Source organism: Manis javanica, chromosome 3, assembly GCF_040802235.1.
Source record: "Manis javanica isolate MJ-LG chromosome 3, MJ_LKY, whole genome shotgun sequence".
Lineage (NCBI taxonomy): Eukaryota > Metazoa > Chordata > Mammalia > Pholidota > Manidae > Manis > Manis javanica.
Genome location: NC_133158.1, coordinates 160,577,357 through 160,600,828, shown reverse-complemented (window position 1 = coordinate 160,600,828; position 23,472 = coordinate 160,577,357). Strand labels below are relative to the sequence as shown.

Genomic DNA, 23,472 nt, shown 5'->3' with positions numbered 1-23,472 from the left:
GTTCTCTGAAGGTATTATCCATTGTGTTGATTTGCTTTTGTATTCTTTCTATTTTACAACTCATTTCTGAAATTATTTTTTCTTTGTTTTAAATCACTTGCACATTTTTTTTTGAATTCTGATTTCTGTTGTTTTTTCATGTCTTGCATCATTTTTTAAATGTCATGTAAGCTATTTTAGTGTAGTATGTTGTAGTTTTGGTCTACTTATGGGCATGTCTTTCATGCTTTCATTGTCTGTAGGGTGTTATTCTGCTTCTTATCCTGGGATTTGAGTCTGTTCTTTTCTGTTGTTCCTGTTTATGTGAAATTCATTTTCCTGAACTTACAGAATGAGGGAGAGTTCAGAAAAGCTTTTCCAGCATCACAGCGTTCCCTCTTCTGTTGGTTTTATATATGGTAAACATGGAGGCTTACATTCTGAGCTTTCCAGGCCTGGTTCCCTCTCCAGCTCATCTGACCTTATCTTTCCTCATCACTACCATCTCCATTCAGTTCAATTTTGAGTCTACTCTCGGCAGTTTCGCTTGCGTGTAGGGCCCCCACTGGAAGGGCGCCCTGCTGGAGCCATTCTGATACCTCTCCAGGCTCTCAGCCGCTCCAGCCCTTCAGCCCTTCCTGCTGGGGCCTTTCCCTCACTCCTAGCTCCTATTAGAGAAGGCCATGCCCTCCAACTCCCTGCCGAACTCCAGTTTTAGGGACATTTATCAGATTGGCCCAACTGCACTTGCCAGGAGATATTGCTGGCTATTTAGGAGTTCTCTTATTTTCAGCTCCATCAGATGCTATCCTGTTGCTTCCTTTTTCCTCCTGCTTGGACTTGGACACTGGTGCTATTGGTGGTTTGTCTCTACTCACTTACAATTTGGAATTGTGAGAAAACTTGCTCCTACTGTTGTAAATGTATCCCTGAGTTTTTGGTTTTGTTATTTGATTGGTCTGCCTATTTTTATATAGGGATTTGGAGAGATTGAAATACTGCTAGTGATGCCACAACCATCTTTCCAGAGCCTCCGGAAACCATTATTTATTTGGTTCTCTATCCTCGGTGATTAGTGTCTAGCACATTCCTAATGAATAGGGACATGGTCTAGTTAGATTTTTAAGTTGGCACTCTGTATGAACTGCCTAAGCTAACTGCGGAATCCGTGATTCAAACAATGCAGCTAAGATTGATCAAAATGGACTTCCACTCGGGAGTTAAAGCGCACTTGGAGCCATGGTTCCTAACCTTCCCCAGCCTGGGACTGGCATCTCTGAAAAGCTGCCTGTGTTCCCCTAATGTGCACACAATTTCACACGACATTTCAGAGAGTTCTTAGATGCCCTGACATGCATCCAGGCTTCCTTAGGGTTCCCAACCTAGGAAACTGGTCAGGAGTGATTAAGGATTAAAGATGAGGGCAGATGGAAGGCTGATAAGGTGGTGTGCTTGCTATCCTATTTGTATTGGGAATTGGTTTTATCAGTGATAGCTATAGGATCTACCTATCAAATGTTAAGATAATTCTATAGGGCTCCTTGGTTCCAGACAGACAACCCAGGACAGAGAAAGGGCAGTGAAGTTTATTGGAAAGTTTAAAGGAAACAAGACAGCAGTAGAATACTGAAGCAACTGGCATAAGTAGGGTAAGTGGACACAAGATAAATAGGGGGAAATATTAGAATAACAAGGCTGGAGGAAACAGGGGGTTAGTCTGATGTGCAGCCTTGGATCTTAATACAGAGGAAAGTTTAAACCTGGCATTTCTCCAGGTGTGGTCCCATGATCATCTGCATCAGAATCTCCTGGTTTGCTTAATAAAAGGCAAATTGTAGGCCCTTGACTCTAGCCCTTGGATGGTGGCCTAGTCATCTATATTTTAACAATCCCCTGAAAAACACCGGTCTAAATGATGTGGAGCAGAATGGTGTCTGGTATCTTGAAGAACTCTGGATATGGAGGTAAGCTGCACAACACAGCAACAATAATGATAATAATAATATTATTTTTACTACCATTGTTTTTCTTCCCACTGTTGTGTCCCTAAAACTTTCCTTTTGGACAGAATGGGATCAACAGGTTTCCAGGAATCTGCTGCCTATCAGATGCAGTTGAAATCTGTGCCATATGGAATGTTACCTTTGGCTTAAGTTGTTTTGAGAAAAAAACATTATCTGGAGAAAAATGCTGCTGTGTTTCACATGAAGAGGTTCTTGGTTTTTGATGGCCTTCCGGTCAGGGGAAGTGTCATGCAGACCCCTACCCTCTCTGTTAACTCACAGTGATTCTGACAACAGGCCTTTATGGGGCACCTCTCAGGCAGCACGTCAGAGAGGCCTCCAGTGTTCCAAGTCTCTGCTCTGGTTCAAAGGGAAATTTCCATTCTGTTTTTCCCTCCACCTCTGATTGGATGTGGTCTTGTGAGTGTGGGAGGCCGAGCTAGCTACAGTCGAATTCATGTTTAAGACAGAGCTGGCCAACACTGCCAAGCCGTCTCAGGCTCCTCCAGGACCCCTGGGGCTGGGCCCTTCCCCTTGACTCCCAGAGTGTAGTGCATGCCTGATGGGACTGGTGCCCATGTGGGCACAAGTAGGGATCCCACGGGGATGCATAACTGTACTCATCTTCCTCCTCTGGGGAAGGAGTCACTTTGGCCCCAGCAAGTGCAGGGTGGACCCTGTGGGTCAGGAGTCTCAGAGCTAAAGCTAAAGAGGAAACCACCTTTCCTATCTTCACAGGGTGGGAGTCTGCAGACACCCAGCGCAGACAGCTGTGGCTCTGGCGCTGTGAGTGCTTCTCGGCGGGAGCGGAAGTCTCCAACTCTCTGTGCCTCAGTTTTCTCATTACTAAAGGAGACACACAGTGCCATGTTAGACCCGGGCTGGTAATTATTTAGAGAGTGCAATTACCTGGTGTGTTTGTTTCCCAGGGCTGCTATAACAAAGTGTACCACAAACTGGGTAGCTTAAAACAACAGAATTTATTGCCCTGTGGTTCTGGAGGCGGGGAATCTGAGCTCAAGGCCCTGACAGGATTGCTCCCTTCTGAGGGCTCTGCCGGACAAGCTGTCCCATGGCTCACTCCCGGCTCTCGGTTGCAGCCAGAAGTCCTTGGTGCTCCTTGGCCTGTAAATGCGTCACTCTAATCTCTACCTTCATCTCCCCAGCCTGTTGCCCCTGGGTCTCACACGACCCTCTTCTTACAAGTAAGCCAGTGAGCCTGGATTAGGGACTCACGCTGCGGTGTTTCATCACCTTAAGTAATTACATCTATAATAAACCTATTTCCAAACAAGGTCACATTTTGAAGTATGGGTTGGGGGCTAGGGCTTCAATATATCTTTTTTGGGGGAAACAATTTAGCTTATAACTCGTTTCTACTTCTAAATAATCCCAAATCTTCTATTTATTTATTTATTTATTTTTGTAGTTAAAAGACAGGTTGGATTTGAATCATAGCTCTGTTACTTATTATCTATGATTGGGCAGATTTCCTAAGCTCCTTGAGTCTCATTTTTGTCATCCATAAAATGGAAAAAACTTAATAATAGTGACCTCTTAGGGGAAAGGCTTGAGATAAAAAACAGACAAAATTTTTAGTACAGTTCCAGGCACATGATAAGCACTCAGTAAATAATTAGTTAAATATTATTACTTTCTTCCTACAATATCCCTTAAGGAGCTATAGGTATTAGAATTATATTTCAAACATCCCCAAGTCAGTTTACTCACAGAACAGGCACCACATGCCCTGCAGAGCTCATAATATTCCTATTGCTGGCTGCTGGAGCCCCGAGAAAGATGTTGTAAAGTTTCTTTTCAGAAGAGTCCCTTCTATTCATGGAGCAGAGCCCCTCCTGGTGGCACCCAGGGGGGCTGGCCCATTGTTTCATGGCATCAGGATGTTAACAGAGCACATACATCATGAGGTCCTGACCTGGGATGACCTGCCTCATAGGAATGAGGTGCTTACTCAGGTGGGTGTTTTCATACCAGGCATCAGATTTTTAAGGTCACTTTGGAGCAGCCCTTTCTGCTGTAAATCATCATATCTATGTCTGGGCCCTGGCTATCCTTGAGGCCACCCTAACTGTCCTCTACTGTAAGGGCACTTCCCTTCCCGGCCATTTGGCTAACTCTTTAGTAGAATGTGTACCCTGAGGCTTTTTGAGGAAGACAGAGCACTCATTCCCTCCCCACCCCCTCTCCCTCTCTCATGCTCTTTCTCTCTCTCACTCACACACGCGCGCGCGCGCACACACACACATACCAGCATGGCTGACTGGTGTAACCCGCCGATGTTGTTATGGGCATGGGAATCAGGGTACAGGACATTGGCTTATTCTGGAGCTGTGGCATGAAGCCCACTCAGGAGACATTAGAAACTCCATTTCCTTTGACTGAGAAGACACAAGTGGAGAGAGAGCCCTTTGTTGTTGCAGGGTCATGTGTCATCAATAATCTCATTCTCCTCTCCAGCACAGTTTTTTCATTCAGTTGCATCACTTTCAAATGTTTTTTCACCTCTAACCCCTACTTGGAAATACATTTTACAACTGCTCCTCAGGACATGCCCTAACATCTGCTTAGTCACGCAAGTAAAACTAAAAATGCTTCTGTGGCGCACTTGGATCTATTCCTATTCTTATTCTTATTCCTATTCCCTACCCTATCCCATCCCACTCCATCTGTCTTCTATTATGCTCAAACTAGACATTGCTAGCAGTTTCCCCTCATCTTCCAGGCACCTGAAGTCAGTGCATGAGCATCTTTGAAGTAGGTGGGGTGATGATGCCTAATTCTGGCCAGCACGCTATGGTTGTAAGTGACTGGTGTCAGTTCTACGCTGAAACATAGGGAGCCAGGATGCAACACTCCAGCTCACCCTTTCTGGTTGCAGAGGCCCAAGGAGGCCTCAGGTTGATGCAGCAGAGACACAGAATAAAGCTGCCTGGATCTCTGAGTTGCATACAGAGAACAGTTGCCCCAGAGGATCATCCGCATCCTTAGCACCTTTTAAGTGACAGACAAATAAAACTGCTTGATGGGCCACGAAGATTTGGGAAGAGGTGTGTGACCACAGTATTGTCATCCTAGTCTGATTAATACAGTATTTTCTTCTATTTAATTTTTTAGGAATGCTGGTCCTTAGTTACTGAAATGATCCCATGACCCATTATGGTTGGCTTCCTACAGTTTGAGAATCCTTTCTCCAAAGCATCTGCCACATTAGTAGCCCCAAAGTATACACACAGGGAGAACTCCACGGAGGAGGGAGAGCACATACCAGCGCCACCTCTCTGCAAGGTCTTAGCTTTCTGGGATCGGTTAATAAAGGACAAAGTGACTGTGTGACTAGGGACCTTGCTTTGGTGGGAGATGCACCAGGGACTAGTTTCAAAGGTTTCTGAGTGGTGCCCTTACCCTTTCCTGTGGGACTGTGCCTTTTAGATATACATGGATCTGGATTCAAGCCTCACATATTCTGCGTTTTATCAATAGACCTATGTGCATTGAGTACTCAGATTACAAGTGTAGCATGTTTATTATTCAAAGAAGTTGGAGTACAAATGCATGACAGCTATTACTATACTGTCAGGTGCTGAGATCAGAAGCCTTCCTCCTGGATGTGTCCTTTGCTAGACAATCAAGCTTCATTGCTCTCTATTAATCCTGCCTCACTTACCTTTCCAACCTTATTCCCTACACCCTTTCATAAGCCTTAGCTTCTGATAGATGAAATGAAGCACTGGTTTCTGTTTATGTATCAGCGTTGCTCTGGGCCTTTGCATATGCTGTTCCCTCTACTGGAACAGCTTTTCTTTTCACTCTTGGCACTTGAAATCCTAAGTCCATCCAGACACATCACAACTGTCATTGCCTCTAAAATTCCACTGATCTTTTATATACTACTCTCCTAGGACTTACCACTCTCTACCCTACAATTATTAAAGTACAATTCTCTTCCTCCAATCCCACATTAAACCAGAGCTGCTTCTTTTAGCTTTTTCATCTTGGGTTCCACATAAAATTCCATCCAAATAAAAGGGTTCCTATGAACAACAATAACTGCAAAACATACTGCAAAGCTAAAAAACCCAATGACTTAAAAAACTCGGTTGATTCACTAAGGTTGACATGGAAGGCTTTTCTAGGCTATTCACAGTTCTCATATCCACCAATACTACACAGACTTTTATCTTTGCATGCTCTCAACCCATTACCAGGAATGTCCTTCCTCACTTTGTCATTCAGGGAGGCCCATTCATTCTTTAAAGCCTGTATAAGAGATTGTTATTTTTCTACCCAATATCTAGTTTCCCTTTTTTCCATACAATAGAAGAAGGTTTGACTTCCTCAGCAAACTGGGTGGCCAATGAAATGGAAGAAGGTAGAATTTCTGAAGAAGCTCCTTAAAGAGAACATCATTTTTGTCCTATCTCTCTCCTTGCTTGGAACTTCAGTGAGCTGTCTGGAGCTCTAGCAGCTAGTTTGGGGCAATGAGGTAAACTTGAGGATAGAAGCTGTTTACAATGCATGGCAGAGCAGAAAGACAGGAGGACCATAAGAATATTGGTGACATCATAGAGCTCTGTGATCAGTTATAATTGTCTAATGCTGGATTTATTTTACATAAGATGAAAACCTTTATTTTAATTAAGTGATTGTTACTTGGATTTTTCTGTTATATGCAGCCAAACATAATCCTAATGGATGCACAGCTCAATTTAAATAGTACCTCTTCTTTCAGAATCCCTATATCCCATCTAGAGAATTTCTTAAATGGGGCTTCCACAGACCTTTACTCAGAACTTTCTGATTACATTTATCATAATATATCTCCTTTCCTGTTATATTGTGAGCTATTTGAGGGAGGAATGTAGTCTCATTCCTTTTCATGTCTACAGTGCTTAATGCCCAGTAGCTAGAAATGAGTCCTCTTAATTGACTTTCGGTGAATTGAATTGAGGCTTGTAAAGGATTTAGGGTTTTCTGTTAACACGTTAATTCTTTTGGGAAGGGAATAATCTGAAACCTGAATCTTATTTAGGATTTAGCTGGCAAGAAATAAAGTCATGGGAAATGACACTGGACAGGGGCCTTAGGGATGGGGTGCAAGAGATGAGCCGGGCTGGCCAGTGCGCTGGAGGCAAGGTGGGAAAAAACACAGCCATGGATTTCAGACTGTCTGGATCTCCCTAGGGCAGCTCTTGTTTGCCATTATGTTTTCCTTATACAAAAACCTCACTGCCCTGGAAAGCCCTGAGAGGAGACTGCTTGCATTAGGAATGCTTTACATCACCCCTCCTGCCTCTCTAAGAGGCAAAGCTTCTCTCCTGAGACTGGGTATCACAGATAACTGGCTCCTGAGCATGCCTGCAAGGCCCTCCTGTGTGCCCCAACCCTGTCCCCTTGGTCCTCCAAAACCACTTTGGAAGGGTCCGTTACTCTTGAGTTTCAAGATTAAATGAATGTGTGTTTGGATAAGATGCTTTTGGGCCCTAGATCAAAGTCTTCACTGCTCAGGGTCTAGACCTCTTTCAGAATGAGTACAAAATCTGCCTTCCCCTCCCAGTGAATTGTGGGTGCAAAAGGAGAGAAGTCCTGCCCGTACCCACCTTATCGACACCTCGCAGGAGTAGAGCTCTGATGGCATACTTGAAAACTAAGGTGCTGAGAAAATGGGAAGATGCACTTTCTATTAAAACCACTCAAACATTTTATTGGCATGGACAAGTATGACCCTTTGGCTAAGTAAAACCACTGGAGAGCAAATTAAACTATGCCTCATGAAATGATTATTCTCTCCTTGTAAAAGTAATAAAAAAATGTTGTGACAGGTTTGCTGTGTATATTCGTGTGTCTGATTTAGTAAACAGTTTCAAGACTCTTTTGTTTTTGTAAGTTGCAGGTGAGGACATAAGCCAATCTAGGGGCAGGAGCTGTCCCGCTTGCCACAAAAAAGGAAGAGAAAGCGCTGAGTCGTTATACAGTTTCACTCTCCTAAATCAAATCTTCCATTTGCTATGATTATTTACCATTGCTTGGTAATTGTGAGCAGACAGATGAGTGGAGCTGGAAGTCTATTCATTCTTTAAAGTGACATAAAGTGGCACTTGGAGTCCCAAACGATAATTGTTCTTTTCTCCCTGTTAATATCTAACCACTGCTTGGAGTTCTGTGAAAGATGCATTTAATGCCAGCACTAGAAATTTCTGTGTGATTCAGCTCTTGGCTTCTTTTTGAAACCTAATTTGAAATCACCCTCAGGAACTGGTAAGGCTGAATTGAATGTGACCTCCAGTCAGAATTCCTCTCTAAATATTTCAGCAGGATGGAGAACTTCCCCTCATTTACCTCCCTCTACTACTCAGTAGTGGTCAGGGCTGGGGAGATATTGGCAGTTTCTCAGAAATATGATTACCTTGAGGACATTGCCCGCTCAACCTGAATCTAAGGACGTGGAATTTGGTAAGGCAACTAGATCTTACGAGATTTCCACCTAACCTAATAGGATCTTAGTATCTGGATTAAAAACTTGAAGCCTTTGGGAACCACTCTGCAATGGGGGTGGGGGTGGGACTTGCTCTTCAGTCATATTCTCAGGGGTTTCCCCCACCCCACGCTGAAGTGATCACCAATGTGCCAAACCTGGTAAAACTTCCTGCTGACCAAATGAACGGTATGACAGCCAAATCCTTTGGCTTGACATGAGGTTTCAAACATCCTTGGGATCCCTGTTGACTGACTACCAACAGGGATAAGGAAATACATGTGTGCTGATGTCAATGGGCCTTTCTATAGCATGGATGAGTTCCTGCTATTTCTGCCCTCCCAGTTTCAAATTCTATGTAACATCATTAAATTTCTGACCATTGAATTTCTGACCTGGGTTAAAATCAAAAGCAGCAAGCTCATGCCTCTCTGACCCTCGGGCTCAGAATTGCAATATTAATGGTGTCCAGCATTTATTAAACACTAAGCATGTTGGAAGCTCTGTGCTAAGCACTTTACACAAATGTTCTCCTTTATTCCTGCAAGGTAGCTTTATCATCATCCCCCTTTTATGGGTAAGGAAACCTGAAGCACAGGGAGGCAAAGGGGGCCAGCCCACGGTCATACAGACAGGAAGGGGTGAAGCCATGACAGGAACTCGGGCTGTCGTACTGCCAGTCTAACCCCCTCTTGCTTTGACTGGAAGCTCAGTGCAGCACAATCACAGCGCTGGCCTCAGAGATGCAGCTTTACATCTTAAGTGGAGCTGGAAAGCAATCACACCAGATTTCAATGGCTTCAGATAAATATCAGAATGGCACCATCAGAGGCAACACTTACAAATGAACTTTACTTTTCCGCATCCTCTGAGGCTGCTTCAGTACCATTCATACCTGAAGCCATCAAGCCAACAGGTGACTGCAGCCAGAACTTTGTGGCATAATTCATGAGCTTTGGTCGGCAGAATTACCCTCAATTTAGGATGAAAAGATTTGCCCTGGGGGAATTTACTGGAGACCTCCATTTGCAATGGTTGGAGTTTTAATCAAATTTTGTCCCATATATTCTTGGCTCCTTAAGGAAGATGAAGGAAGAGGAACACAGGGAGGCCATGGAAGAGGAACCCTGGTCTCTCACCCTCCTCCTTTCTCTCTCTTATAATTTTGATGTTCCCTTTGTGAGCTACGGCGTTTCAAACATTTTAGGAATTGAATACACAGTTGAAGGAGTATGAGATGTATCTTATAACCCAGATCTAGCTTATAAGCCAGAAGAGGTTGGAATACAGAGGTTAGTACTGTACCCAGGACCCAAAGATTCCTTTCTCTTTCAACCAACAAAAGGGAGAGTGGTCAAGGACCTTCAGAAATTGGGGAATTTTCACATTCCACATGCTTATCATTTTCTCCTAATTGAGCTTCTTTTTTCATTACTGATTTTAAGAGTATCTGCAAAGGAAGGCATGTGTGTGCTCTGGAGGTGGTAGTGATAGGGATGGGGTGGGAGTCCTAACAAACCTTTCCAGGACCTGCCGGGGAGCTAAGGCAAGGCCCTGGGTCTATGTACACTGTTGGACTTGGTCACCTTGAAGATTTCAAGGAGGACCAGCCAAGCATTCTAGGGCTCCTTCTGTTGGCTTTCCTAATAGGCCACAGGGCTCCTGGTGGCATTCAGAGCCCTTGGAATAACTCTGATGTTTTGAAAGGAGGCCAAGCTATTCTCAGGACAGGTGGTGCCCAGGGTCCCTGCTGGTCTCTGAGGCTTACTGCCCAGTGACGTTCCCTTCACTCCCAACCTTCCTTTCAGCTGCAGACTCACAGGGAGGTCTTGCTCCGGCTAAGGCTGCACTGTTGTACACTATGGAGTACTATTCTTTTTCTTCCATTAATTCTTCCAGTTTAGGAATGCAGCTTTAGATCTTAAGTGGAGCTGGAAAGCAATCACACCAGATTTCAATGGCTGCAGATAAGCATCAGAATGGCACCTTCTGATGTTTCCCTGGAAACAAATGACTCAGATTAACTCCAAACCCTGGAATAAAACTTTATAGTGTCTGTTACTGTGAAAACCGGTGCTACTGCAGCTCACCTGTGCGTCATTATAGCCCATGTCCTTAGAAGTTTTAAAGCAAAATGTGGTCCTCTTATTTCTGGACCTCATGAGGTGTGTGGCAGTAAAATTCTCCATCTCTCAGACCCTTCTCTGTCCTGCTAGCTGGGCTGGCATGGAATGGGGGATGACTGCTGGCAAGCAGAAGAGGCCCAAGAATGCCCAGTAAGGCAGCTCCCAATAGGCAGTTGGTGCTGACCCAGAGGAGGTGCAAAGCTGATTACATTTCTTGTTCTGTATTTGACCTTCGGCCTGGCCAGTTCACACCTTGGTAAGAGCTTTCACTTTGCCAATTTAGAAGCTTGCTAATAAAACAAACTGATGTATTTGATGACAAAAAAGAGCCTGTCAAGGGGCCGACACCAAAAGATACCATGGACCAGAAAGGAAAATTCTTTCGACCCTTCTTTATACTCTGGGAGCTTCTCTTCCCATGCTTACCATTGTTAGCTTCTCCCATGGTTTTGTGTCTCATTTCTATGATTCACAGGATACTGGAGTTGAAAGTCAAGAATCTGGAGCAGATCACCCATTGTTCTGAGTCTTCCTTGCAAATTCCTTCTCCCTTGACCTACACAACGAAGAAGCTGACTATACAGTGATTCCCTCAGCATTTGGAATAATTTCCCTTGCTGCTATTCATGCAGGTCAGTACAATCATTTTCCCATTTTCTGCTCAGCACCTTGTCCTCCAGTGGTGATGGAATACTTGTGAGTTAGTTTACAGAACAGTTGCATCTATGGACCTGTGCACTTTAATTATAATGGTCTGGGTTAAGAGGAGAATTTTCATGAAGCAGATGCCAAAGGGGATTTTAGAGATTAAAAATTTTCCTAAAGAGATAAACTATTTGACTTTTCCAGAAAGGCTCAAAATTACTCCAAGTGCTTACTTTAAGTATAACTAGGATGGTATTTTCCAGTAGATTATGGCTTGTACCAAGAGAATGCTTCCTGGAAGAAAAACAAATTTAGGCTTTTGATTGATTTGTTTTTATCCAGAAAAGCTGAAGCGGAATTAATTTTACATGTGGAGAACTGGTCATTGCTTCTACTGCTGACAGTATGGCAATAGGAAAAAAATGGCACAGGTCCTTCTGAAACAGAATTGTAGTGAATTGAGAACTAAAGAGCTTATTGAACATAGCTTTCAAATCATTATTTTTGTTTGCTTAAATGCTTGATTATGATGATTGTAATTCTGGCTATGCACAGAGACAGCATGGGAAGAAAGGCTAAGCCTAGAGACTCCCGTTATAACAAAAACCAAAGAACGTGTCACACTTTATAAAATCCAAATGTCCATAGGATTTTTGGGACTGCGAAGGAAAATATAAGTACACAGTTCAGGGTCTACTTATGTATATCATCAGGGCCAAGAATTCTTTCTGGGCTTTCTTTAAAAGGTTTACTCTGGTCCTAGGTTACTGTAAGAGCTTAAGAAACAAAGCTTGAATTTGTAATTTTCCTGTTTTGTCTGCAAAGACTGGCCCTCTGGATTACCACTGGAAGCCTTTGTGGGTGAATAATGTATCTGCAGATGGCTCAGGGTTCCGGGCAATGGGCTCATGCCAGTCCCCGAACTGGACAATTTAGGTGAGACGGTCATCACCACCATGGAGGGGCTGTCACCTGCCCCAGTGTCATTCGTGGCAGAGCCCTATGGATGGCGATGTTCCATGAAGAAGTATTTTTTCTTGTTCCTTTGTTGGAAACAATAGGATCATTACAGACTTGCAGTCCCTTTAACTTCTCAGACCATGACCAAGATGAGTAACAATAAAACCTGAACCAAGAATCTAAGGCCAAAACTGGCCAGACAATCAATAGTGAACTTCAAACGACCTTAGGAGACCTATGGGCTGCCAAGGCAATTTAAAGCTGTGATCCTCTCTGGCCAAAACAACCCAAATTCCCCTGACTCTGCCCTCATCCGGCCTGCACAATGGCCCCAGGGCTGAGGAGCAAGCAGTGGCAAGAGAACTGACGCTGCTGGCAGACGGCTCAGGGCGCTGGTGACAGGCTCCGAGCGCACCCACCGCACTCCGGAACCCGCCGCGGCCGGGGGAAGGACTGGGCACCCATGCTACTGCGGGTCTGCACAGCTGAGCTGTCGGGGTAGCACAGGCTGGAAGGGGAGGGTTCTGTGCTCAGGGTCTACACCTGCTCTGTCGGAGGGCTAAACAGAGGAGCTTGGTGTTGGAGGCTCAATTCACTGCGTCCCAAACAACAGCAGCCAGTGACACGTCGTGCCAGTAACAAGGCTGCTCCGGTACACTTTGACTTGGCTTTTTGTTTCATTCAGTTTCAAGAATGTTTCTGAATCATTTCTTTAAATGTCCCTTTGTCTTTTCCCTTTCAGCCCTGCAGCTTTGGAAAAGGCCAGGACAGGGCAAGGATACTTCACACTTGTCTTCACTGAAACTGACCTCTTGGTCTCTCTCTTGCCCAGACCTGTTCCTCCCGGTGTTTCCTGCCTCAATGAAATCTCCAGCACCCACTTTCATACTCAAGATGGGCCTGATCTTCAACTCTCTCTTTTCCCTTTCCCACCACCGCCAGTCAAGCAATCCATTGATCAATCAGTCACCAAGTTCTGTCTATTCCACCCGTTGAAGGCCTCCCTATTCATCTGTCTGCCCACCCATTCATCCACGCACCTGCCCACCCACTTCTCACTGGCTCTCAGCTGTTTCCCTCACTCAGACTGCCAGCACCTCTCCCCCCCGGGTGACTGCAAGAGTTCCCTCACTGCCCAGGGGCCTCTGCTGCACAGCCCTGCTCACTGCCCCACTTTCTCTCCCATTCGCAGCTAGAGTGCTTATTCTGTAATGTTGACTAGATCGTGGTACTTCCCTGCCTATAACCCCATCAAAGACTCCCATGGCCGTGAGGAGTCTAGACTCGGAGCATGCTACAGCTGGACTCTTTGAGACCTGTCACCTGCATCCTTCAGTCACTGCGGGTGCAGAGTCCTGTCTTCTCTCACCCTTTGCGCTTGCTATTTCCTTCACCCGAGGACTCACTCCGTCACTGTCCCCCACTACCTCCTCCTTCATTATTCAGGACTCAACGCAAGTGTCAGTTCCTCTGAAGAACTTTCCCTGCCCCTTCCTCCTCTGGATTTGCCCATTATAACGAGGGGGACCATGCCACCTATTGTCAAAACCAGGACACCTATGGGAGTGAACATATCGTGTACATGTTATGTATGGACAACAGGTGAAAACCGGGACCAACCCAGGCAAACCAGAATGTACGCTCACCCTAATGGTAGCATTTATCCACACCTTCAAATTGCTTGTTAACTGGCCAGGCCTCTCCCTACCCTACCAGGTAGACTGCATGTTTCTTTGGTGACAGAGAATGTAGTGGTCAATGTAGTTTCTTCTGCAGTAGGTGCTCAATAGGTATTTTTGTTAAACAAATGAGTAAAGGGCTAAATATGGCTGAAACAAATAGGAGTCTGGTCATGTGGTCCCAGACTCCAGAGTCTGGTGGGAAACCATTTGTCCCCAAGGCCTGCTGGCAGGCCTTGATGTCTAGGCCCAGGTCTTCTCTGCTTACCCTCTGAAGAAGCCCTCAGCCATCACAAACAGCCCAGGAAAGGGGTATACTAGATCATCTTGCTCACAATCCCCAAAAGTCTGATTTTCAAAGCACATCTGGCTGAAATAAAGCAGATGAGTCGGTTTCCAAAGTGTGTTTCATGGTGGATAAGCACTTTAGGATGTTAAGACATATTACATGATAAATGGGTTCTGGCCCCAAATAAGTCTTTATTGCTAAGACCCTTCTACACACTGTGAAGTTAGCAATGCTTCTCAAATTTAGATAGAAGAAAATCCCTTCTGCTTCTCACATCCCCCCAGACTTCATGTTCCATGGAACATACTTTGGAAATCAATAAACATGTTGCCCAGACCTTTCTAGGTAGATGAAAACTTTGAGTATCTCAAGGGCAGGGCTGGACTTTATCTCTTCTCATTGCCTAGACCAGGACTGGGCATATAGTCTATGCTCAAAATATGTTTGTTGCATGTGGACAGGAATGTCATGCACTAGACTGACAGTAGAAGCTTGGGGTTGGGGCAAGCTGTGGAAATGGCCCTGTGAGCACTGCAGGTGACCTATAAACAGGAGGCTGACCTGCCTGAAGGTGACATAGGGAATGACAGGCTGGTGAAGCTGGTCTTTCACACCCTGTCAGCCTCCCTTTGAGCAATGCCCTCCTTGGCCTCACACCCAGTTCCCAATCCACCCTCCCAGCATCTATTCCTCCATGACAGGATTGTCAGTGTCTATTCACCATACTGCTGGAGGACATTCCAGAGCTCGTAATTCAGGGGTGTGTTCCTTTCTGACCTCACTGACTAAGCAAATACATGCTCCACTGTCTAAAATGGAGTTCATACCTAAGCGGACACCTAGGGAGAGAAATGTGTGCCCCTTTAGGACCTCTTTTCCAAAATGCAAGACCTGTTTCCTTCTGGACCAAGTAGTGTATATGAGTCCCCTGCTCCCTCTGTGCTTTGATGGCACTGCTCTGGGTGTTCCATAGGTGGCCTTTACTGAGACAGGAGTCTGGGCCTGGCTAATGCTATACTGGGGTTGAAATAGAAGACACTAACTACACTCAGGCCGCAGGGATGTTTTTTTTTTTTTCGGAGGGAGCAGGGGATGGGGTGGGAGAAGAGGCCCTTCAAATTGGAGAATGTGTAGGTGTAAATCTCTCTTCCCATCAGCCCTTATTTTGGAGTGTGTTTAAGGATACATACTGTATGTACTCCTCCCTGTATATCTCTATGCTTAGATCAATTCCTAAATAAAATATACAGCTGCTCAGCTAAAATGTATCACTTGTCTGCAAGATTCCTCCTGCAGGTTAATGTCTCCTGCCAGGGGAGCTGCCCCGGTTTGCAATGACTTTCAATGACCTACTTCTGTGCACTGGTTGAGGCGGGGTTTAACAAGTGGCCTGGCAGACATGTGCAACTGCACGTCTGCCTCATTCTTATATTATTTTACTATTATTTGGCTTCACTCAGCCAATAGTATGTGCATAAAGTTAGCTTTGCAATCACACCTTTAGATAGGAAACTTGTCAGGAACAGATACTTTTGGAAAGGGCTGGGGAGGGGAGACAAATTCATGCTGCTTATCATTCTAGGCTGTTCTGTTATTGGCATTCATCGGCATTTTCCTGATAACTGGTTTCAGTATCCTCAGTACTTATGAGGGAACAGAGTTCTTTCAAAATGGAATCCACTGGGCAACATTGTGCAAGCTCAGTTCCTGCTGAATGTGATCTGAGACTGAGGTTGGTGGCTGTGAATTTTACTGTTACTGTCAATCATGGGAGCTTATTTGAGTCTTATTTGCCCTGGAATTGGAAATTCCTGAATAATGTAACACTCAAGCTGGTAGTCTCAGAATCGGAAGTTTGTTTAATCTCCATAATCAGACTTTAAAATATGATTCCCACAATATTTACTGATACTGAAGAATTCCATCTTTTAGCAAGAGTCAGTGTTTTGAATGCCTTTGTAACCCTTGCAGGAGGTCAACATGCAATTAGGGACAGAGAGTAAAAAACAAGAAGAAAAATGTTATCAAACTCTTTTCCTATACACATCTGTAAAAACAAATAGAAGAAATAAGATGAGATGAGGAAACATAAATTCATATGAAATGCTATAGAATATACATACTCAGCCAAGTCAAGCACTTGGTGCTTTGAGAATAATTCTGTTTCTTGTAAACTGAATTAAAAAAAGTTGGATAAGAAAAATCAATGGACTATTATTTATTTTCCATTTAATCTAGGTGCTTCAATATGGTCTATTTAGCCAAAACATTGATTTTTTTCACTGGTGCGGGATTCACTTAACCTCAAATAAATGAAAGAAAACTAAACCCAAATGGTCTGCCCTCTCTTGTAATTGTTAGTGTTTACAGTGGGAAAGAACCCACTGAATTTAGTCAACTGAGGGAGGAAAGAGGAGAGATGGAGGAGCCGGGGTTTTCTGCCTGCTTCCAACTGACAAACACCTCTAGCCGGTGTGAGATAATAGAAAATATACACACTGGTCTTGGCCACCCCTCGCCCGCCTGCGTTCCCTGTTCCTGGCACAGGGCTCCTGACACCCCTGTGATTTCCTGAATGATTAGAGCACTAGGAGCATCTTGTTCTCATGGAGTGCCTCTGAGCGGACTCCTGGATGGGGGCTGGATGCCAGAAAGGCCACATCACAATTAAAAGCTTGGGATTTTTCAGTTCTTCCCCATTCTCTAGAGAGGGGAGAGAGGCTGGAAATGGGGTTCATAACTGGTCATGGCTATGCGGGGAAGCCCCCCACAAAAATCCCACTAGTAGGGGCTTGGAGAGCTTCCATGTGGGTGCACACATCCACACCAGGAAGGTGGCCCATCCTGACTCCAGGGGGAGAGAAGCTCCTGTGCTCAGAACCCTCCCAGACCTCATCCTCTGTACCTCTTCACCTGCCTGTTCAAAATGTGTCCTTTAGCATATCCTTTAATAAATGGGTAAACATGTTTCCCTGAGTTCTGTGAGTGGCTCTAGCAAATTAATCAACCTGAGGAGGGAGGGGTATTTGGAACCTTCCATCCACAGCTGGTTGGTCAGAGGCACAGGTGGAAACCTGGGTTTGTGATTGTCTGAAGTTGAGGGTGAATAGGGGGCAGCTCTGTGGGGCTGGGGCCTTCCCTGTTGGCTCTCACACTATCTCCGGGCAGAGAGTATAAGAACTGAGTCAAATCGTAGGACGTTCAGCTGGTCTCTGAGACTTTCTTGTTGCGGGAAAGCCCTCCTGGCACATTGGTGACCAGAAATGTCAGAAGTGAAGCGGCTGGGTGAGTAGGAATGGAGACTCACAGGGAAGAGACACAGTAGGGAAGAGCTGGGATTTTCCTTACTCAGAAAGGAAAGACGTGGGTTTCTCCTTTCTGGTAGGGTGAGTCTCAAATCCTTACTGTGCTTTTCAAAGCTTGACAAGACAAGACCATTGGGAGCCAAGGTGTCTGGTGAGTGTGTGACAGGTAAGGGCAGAACTCTAGTGGAGGAGCCTGCTTCAGACAAAATGACAAGTTTCAGTTTCTATTTTACAGTAATTTTTTGAGGAAATCAGCCAGATTCTAAGTGGGTTGTCCAAATACTGAAAGGAAATTCAGAGGGTAAAGTGGTGGAGGGCGGGCAGTGGCAACATCTAGGGCCTTGCCCAAGCCACTTCTGACAGGCCTTGTGTACTATAACTTCTAATAATTGCTTTATTTAAACCTTACCTTGACTTTTAAATTCATGTGTGTCTCATGGCCCATATAGTAAATGGATTTATTTCCAAAATAATGTCACTGTGAGGATTATTATTTATAATTTCAAATAATACTTCTGACTTTAAAATTTTCATCTGCAAGCCCGACGAGCTGATCAGAAGATCATTAAGGTCCTGTGTGTGATAAAATTTGATGATTTGATGTTATTCATTTAGAAAAAGCTGAGGTTATTTCTGGCAGTCCATGAGCTGAATTTGGTTTTCAGATAGGTTTTGTTTTGCCTGTTAATGACTGTTAATGGAACAGGCACATATCTAATGTTTAGATTTTTTTGAGCTAACAATGAAACACACAGGAAAGTTTATATAAAAATCTGAATTCCAGTTTATCCTTAACAATCAACAGATCTGGCAGCTGAGTCTGCCCTCATCAAAGGGAAGATGCAGTTACTCCTGAGTATCAGCTGCTCACTTTAGATGTTGTCTGCATTTTGTGAACTTTGCTGTGGTCCCCACCAATCCCTAATGTCCCCAACACTGAAGCCATATGTCAATTGCTTTTATTTATCATTTTCTCTTCAAATCTGGCAGCTCCCCTTAATCACACTCCTTCTCTTGTCCCTCTAGGTACTCTTAGGTGGGTTTCCTGCTACAAAGAACAATAGAAGCTAGAAGGAGAGAGACTTGCTTTCAAGAATCTTTCATACCACTAATTAGTTCTGTGATCTTAGGCTAGCCTATTAACCAGTCTGAGCTCCAGTAGCTTCTTTGCCACATTTGGAACTTGCAAGGGAAAGGAACACATGAAGATAGTGCTGGTGAGCTGCATGCTCCTCCACCTCCCCACCCCCATTAGGAGCTCATGTTTGCACCATTCTGGCATCCAGCCCTCATCCAGGAGTCCACTCAGACATGTCTGGCTACCATTGTGGATCTTTCCATTATTACTCTTATTTCAAGGGCCTGCAATAGTTAATAATATGGCATTGCCCATCATGTCTAACTTTCCTCTTGACTTGAAGAGACAGCCATGTTGGTGGTATAGGTACGTGGAAGGGCAATGGGGAATGGAACTTGGAGTCCCAATAGTGACAAGTAAATGGTAACTCCTGGGCTGGGTTTTCAAAGAGTCCCCAGACTGACTTAACCTCAAACAAGAGGGAAATGCCCGTGGAGCCCTTACAGTAATTGCCCTGTGTTTTGGCAAACACATACAATTCAAATAAAATTACTCAGAGTGGAGAATGGCTTTCTCCCTGTATGAATGAGGAAGGCTAAGACAAAATTCTTGTTTTGTCTGCTGAGTTCTCTGTAGGGTTTACCTATTTGGACCAAATGCTGAAAGCGCCTCCCTCCCCTTGGGGTTTAGGTTAACTGTTGCGTGTCCATTCTTTGGGGGAACATGGTAATTGGGAAGTGGATGTTCAGAGATTGTGCCGGGTAGGCTCTGTGGCAAACAGACAAGGAAGGAAGTCTGTATGGATCCACAACCCAAAGCTAACCTTTAACCAGGTGTCCATGAGTTACCCAGTGTCCTTTTGTTCTCCCTGTTGGATCATAGCTCAGAGCCTTGTTGCATTTAATGGTGCAAACATGAGCTCTTAATGGGGGTGGGGAGGTGGAGAGGCATGCGGCTCACCAGCACTATTTTCATGCGTTCCTTTCCCTTGCAAGTTCTAAATGTGGCAAAGAGGTTCCCTGGTCTTTGGAAAAGCAAAACTCAAGTCTGCTGAGCAGGGCATTGGCAACACAGAACCTTCTGCCTGGGAACAGATGCCACTGGTTAAGAATAGACTTCTAAGTGATTCAGGTTGCTCAAGCACAGCTGAACTATTTCACTTTCTGTGGCTGGTTTATTCTTAAGCTTGAGGGTAGCTTCCATGGAAGGAAGTCTGTATGGATCCACAACCCAAAGCTAACCTTTAACCAGGTGTCCATGATTAAGGTAGCTTCCATGGTGCTGTGAGAACACAGGACATGAAAGGGTTGTTGAGCTAGGCATCCCAGGAGCTTTGGGCAGGTGGAGCTGTTTTGGGAGCTTGTTCTGAGAATTCTGGAATCCAATCACTCCAGACACTGAGTGTGTCCTAAGCTCTTTACCTTTGCTGCCAGAGGGCAAGGAACATAAGAGTACATGCTGTGGGACAAACCCTGGGGTCACCTTTAAACTGCCACTTTGTAATTTTAGGTAAGTTGTTTCATCTTTCTGAGCCCGTTTCCCTATTTCTCATATGGGGGTCACTCTATTAAATGTGCTGATGGGTGAGCATAGATATGTTTGCATTATTATATGCCTGATGCCTGGCATACAGTACATGCTCAAGAAATGTCAGTTCCCTTTTCCCTTTTTGATGCCCATGTGTTTGCAGCCCTAGAAGAAAGTGGGGTGAAGGTGTACAAAGAGGGTTTAATATTTCATCTGTTATCCATCTTTTGCTTTCTCTTTTCTGAGAGGTAAAGAAGGCCTTAAGAAGATTAAATCAGCATGTAAATTTCAGTTTCATGCAAAGCTAAGCCCCTATGAAATCTTCATTTTGCAGAGGCTGCAGCCTGCATCAGGGGCTCAAGCATGGAAGCTGGGAGCAAGCGCTCTGGCAGGGGCCCTAGGGGCTGCCGGCCTCAGTGCCTCGGTTCTCAACATGGCGAACTTCAGAATCACCTGGGCACTTTGCCAGGTGGGGTCTGAACATCCGTATTTCTTACAATTCCCAGGCAGTGCTGGTGCTGTTGGCCTGGTGGCTGTGGCTGGAGAAATCCTGCATAGGAGGAGGAGGCATGGTGGCAGCTGGGCTCCTGGGCTCTGGGCCCATCCTGGCTTCAAGATGCTGCATGACTTTAGGCAAGTCACTTAAGCCCTAGGAGACACAGCTTCCTTTTTGTCCAACAATGGGCCAAAGTATAATTTAGAAAAAGTCTGATGCAAAGCAGAGCTTCCTACTATTTTTTCTGTAGTGGGTGGCCACCCAGGCCCTGCTAGACTGATTCAGGGCTGAGGGGGTCAATATCCTGGCACCTCTGTGGCCCATCCAGGCTATCTGGCACATAGGTTGGGAAACTCTGACAAAATGGTTAAGAGCATGTGCTTTCAAGTCCTGGACATCTCAGGTAAGTCTTCCCTCTGCCTACCTATGTGGTCTTGCAGCTGTTCACATAGGTCTGAGCCTCAGTTTGGTCAGCTGTGAAATGGGCATGGTGCTTGTACCCATGTCACAGCTCTGTGGTGAATATCAAATGAGGGAAGGCATGTAGAGTGCTTGGCATGCAAAGTAACTTGCACATAGTGACTGTTAATATATATTAGATATTTCTTATTATCAGCTGTTATTATTTACATTTCTAAAATTCTGTGATTTACCCTTGTACTTAACCTGTATCTTTTTGGAAGAAGGAAATAAACCTTCAGTGTTTAGAAATGTAAGAACTTGTTTTTTTTAATTTTGGAGGGGGAGGTTCTTAAAGGATGCTTTTTAAATTGTAATATGCAACCAAATCCCCCGGGGATCTTACTAAAAGGCAGATTCTGATGCAGTAGGTCTGAGGTTGAGCCTGAGAGTCTGCGTTTCTAAGCAGCTTTCAGGTGATGTCGGAGATCCTGGTCCACGGAGCCTCCCTGTGAGCAGCGAGGCTCGTCAGTGGTTGCTCTTGAACTTGGTTGCACACTGGAATTATTTGGGGATCTTTAAACACCCCCAACCCACACTCCAAACGAGTTAAATCACAATCTCTGGGGGTGAGCTGCAAACATCAGTGATGGTTGATGCTCCCCCGGGGATCCCACTGTGTACATGCTTCTAATAGCGCTGATTCTCAAAGCTGGCTGCATAATTAGGATTTTTAAAAAATAATGATGCTTTGGTTCCACTCCCGGAGATCCTGATTTGGTTCAGGGTGAGGCCTGAGCATTAGGTTTTTTAAAACTCCCAGATGATTCTAATGAGAAGCTATGTTTGAGAAGCTCTCTCTAAGCCTAAAGCACTCTTTAGGAAGGCACAGGGAGAAGCTCGATTGATTCATATTCCAGGAGCTTGAAGTACTTAATTTCCCTTCAGATGGACCCTCTTTTCCCTGAGAGATCTGCACTGAAATATGGCCAAAATAAGACCATGTTTTTACCTTTATTTTAAAGGCAAAAACTTTTAAACATCTGCATTCAGGAGGCTGCTTTGTCCAGTAGCTCAGAAATAGGCCCAAGAGAGAGAGCATGCAGCCCCTAATCCCTCTACAACAGCCTTCAGTGGGAAATCTTTTCATGTTTATGTGTCCATATTTTCTCATTTGCAAAACCTGGTGAATCCTACAAAGTGACCACAGGACTGGTGTACGGTCAGATGTAGCTTTAGAAACACTCCTTGCAACAGCAATTTTCCCAAATTGTTCTGAGTTGCTGACTAAATTTGGACATTTATGCAAAAAGACTTCAGGAGTCTTGAAAATCTGTCACATTTAAAGTACAGTCTTCTCTTGCCTAGTTTTAATGGTATCATTTGCTTCCTGTTCTGGTCATGTACCGTAGAGATTCAGAGAAATCAGCAAGAGGGCAGAATTTATTTTTTAAAAGCTGTGGAGAAAAGACTGGCATTGCAGGGTTAGTCTTTTTCCTGAGGTCCCAGTGGACTAGTCCCCCACTTTTCCACATGGCCCACTTGGTCCCCCAGCCTACCCTTCTTCTGGATGACTGCCTATACTTAAGCTGTATGAAGTGGATTCATCCGTCTTTATTTTGTTAGCACTTAGCACACTGCCCAGAATACAGTAGGTGCTTAAGAAATGCCTGTTTTACCAATGAATGAAGTGGCAGAAAGAAGTAAAATCACACAGCACAGAAGGGCCAAAGGATTCCAGAGAACAGGAAGAAAATGATATTGAAGGGAAAAGTAGGTGATGATAGGGGATTGATGCTAATAATGATAGAAGGGAGCAAAGTAAAAGGATGACAAAGGAGATTCAGGGAAGGCCAGGACAGTAAGTGAGGTTTATGTGGGAAGGAGGAAGAGAGGGCCCCTGCCACAGCCGGAGAAAAATGGAGAAATGACAGAGAGAAAGAAGTAAAGGCAGCGACGGATGAGAGACTAAGAGAAGCTGAGGACAGAGGGAGGGAGTCAAGGCTGGCAAGAAGGAGGCAGGGGCAGGGAAGGCCAGGACCCCTGCAGCCAGGAGAGCGGCTCTTGCTCCTCCCGGAGAGCTCCAGAGTGGCTCGGGCCTGAGACAGGCTGAACTCAGGGGAGGCCAAGCCAGGATGAGTGATGTGGTCACTGGCAGGGACCATCACGTTCTCTGCAGGTGGGTATTTTCAAACTGCATAATCCTCCTTGTTCTTAATCATCCTCCACAAGAGCACAGAGTCCCTCCCATGGTACAAATCCACCTCAGTTAAGCCCCAGACATCCCGCTGACGCCACAGGCAGCATCCTGGCAGCCTTCCCTGCCCTCCCTGCCCCTCCCAGCACATCCTGCCCTTCCTCCGCACAGCCGCACTGGATCTCCAGGAATTTCCCTTCCTGACGTCCGGGCACTTCCACAGAGGCCGCCTTTCTGTCTCCACAGACCCTCACTCTGCCAAGGCCACTGCCAGCCTTTTCACAGCCTTTGTGCAA

The 23,472-nt window shown here is 45.0% G+C and overlaps 1 protein-coding gene across 1 annotated transcript in view; it reads right to left on the bottom strand.

Moving 5' to 3' along the window:
- Positions 1 to 23,472, bottom strand: part of SLC9A9 (solute carrier family 9 member A9) — a 544,320-nt gene that overhangs the window by 11,669 nt on the left and 509,179 nt on the right. The gene's annotated exons all lie outside the window — the stretch shown is intronic.